This window comes from Schistocerca gregaria, chromosome 3 (genome assembly GCF_023897955.1).
Source record: "Schistocerca gregaria isolate iqSchGreg1 chromosome 3, iqSchGreg1.2, whole genome shotgun sequence".
Lineage (NCBI taxonomy): Eukaryota > Metazoa > Arthropoda > Insecta > Orthoptera > Acrididae > Schistocerca > Schistocerca gregaria.
The window spans coordinates 399,548,205-399,550,318 of record NC_064922.1 but is presented as its reverse complement, the minus strand read 5'-3'; the positions used below and the strand labels follow the sequence as shown (position 1 = coordinate 399,550,318).

The 2,114-nt window shown below is 45.2% G+C and overlaps 1 non-coding gene across 1 annotated transcript; it reads right to left on the bottom strand.

Annotated features, from left to right (window-relative positions):
- Positions 1-232: 232 nt before the first annotated feature.
- Trnat-ugu (transfer RNA threonine (anticodon UGU)) lies at positions 233-306 on the bottom strand. The gene has a single exon. It is a non-coding gene; the product is annotated as a tRNA-Thr (tRNA).
- Positions 307-2,114: the final 1,808 nt, after the last annotated feature.

Below are 2,114 nucleotides of genomic sequence, written 5' to 3'. Positions count from 1 at the left end.
TGCACCCGCACAGAAGAAGATGGTCAAATGGCTGGTGAGCCATATATATATATATATATATATATATATATATATATATATATATATATATATATATATATATATATATATATATATATATATATATACCATCGGTGACCTTGCAGCTCGTTAGAATGAAATTACAATGAAATGAATACCCCTAGCTGCATACAGGCGTTGATATAAGTCAGCGGGAACAGTTGAAAATGTGTGCCCCGGCCGGGACTCGAACCCAGCATCTCCAGCTTACACGGCAGACGCTCTATCCATCTGAGCCACCGAGGCCACAGAGGATAGAGCGTCTGCACGGACTTATCTCTGGCACGCCTCCCGTGAGACCCACATTCTCAACTTACTGTCCCGCACTATATTCATAGTGCCCCTGCCCATTATACTCATTACTCGCGGCTTTTGCTGATCCCGGGTTCGAGTCCTGATGGGAGCACACATTTTCAAATGTCCCCGTTGACTTTTACGAAAGCCAGTATGTAGCTAGGGGCATTAATCTGATTGTAATAATTTACCTTTCTAGCTAAACAAGTATGAATTTATTTACAATGAGGGAAGAAGATGGACTACACCAAGAAAAAGTGGTGCGAAATAAACGGAAGTGCGTAGGCATGTTTCTTGATCTACAAAATGATGTGTGTCCAAATTTCACTTCAGTAGCATTAGAGTTTGATTTAAACTGTTGTGATCGTTAGTTAGTCTAAGACTGGACGTGGCGAGCTGATGTTAGTCAAGATTGGCTTTATTGCCTTTAATATGCCAAAGACACCAGTACAAACACCTCACTGAGTGTAACTGGGTCGTGTAATACTAAGAGAAGCTGGATGTCCGTCAGTAATATTGCAGAAAGACTTGGGAGGAATATCACCAGTGTACGTAACTGTTGATAGCAGTGGTCATGAGAATGTACTATCTCAAAAACATCAGGCTCCGGATGGGTACGTGGTGCTACCGACAGGGAAGACCATCGTGTTCGGTGTTTAGCTCTGGCGCATCGTACTGGATCTGCAGCAGCAATATGATCAGCAGTTGGCACCACAGTAGTACAGCGAACTGTTACAAATGGGTTATTTCCAGGATGGCTACGAACCAGACGTTCTGTAGCGTGCGTTTCACTGACCCCAAACCACCGCCATTTTAAACTCAACGTTGTAAAGCGATAGCCGATTGGAGGGCAGGGTGGAGGTCCGTCGCTTTTTCTGATGAAATATGGATCTGCCTCACCGCCAGTGGAGGCCCTGCTTTGGTTAGGAGTAGAGTTGAGGGCCTGCAACCAACATGTCTGCGGGCTAGGCACACTGGAGTTATGATGTGGGGTGCGATTTCGTATAGCACCAGGAACTCTCTCGTGATTATCCCAGGTACCTGTGTGGTGGCACCGCCAGACACCACACTTGCTAGGTGGTAGGCTTAAATCGGCCGCTGTCCATTAGTATACGTCGGACCCGCTTGTCGCCACTATCAGTGATTGCAGACCGAGCGCCGCCACAGTTGTAAAACCGACTTTCCAAGCGATGGTTCACTGTCTACATCCCCTCTCACTTGCAGAGACGACAGTTTAGCATAGCCTTCAGCTAAGTCATTTGCTACGACCTAGCAAGGCGCCGTATTCAGTTACTGCAATTACTTCAAGAATGTATTCTGAACAGATAATATTGTGCATCATGTACCGTCCAGAGCGACGTTCATCATTAATGGATTAAAGTTAAGTATCAAACTAATTACGTCCGCTTCCTGAATTCTCATTCCTTGAAATGTTCCAGACCTCACGTCAGTATGGTTCTTTCCTCCTCACGCCAGCCTGCGTGAGCTAAAACGCGTGCATTTCGGCCTCCACTCGTAACACCGTGTTGGCTCTCCTGCTAACACAAAAAACTGACTGCTAATTTGTACGTCAGTTTGGTGACTGGCCTGTTGTGCTGTCAGTCAACAACAGCATATCTGTGTGCAGTATAGCATATATGGTACATCATTAGACGACAATTTTAGATCATCCATAACCAGTATTTACCGACCCTGTAATGACCCACCAAGTGCAACAAGCATGTAACTCCATTCCCCAAACTGACATTCAGCTTCTGTAG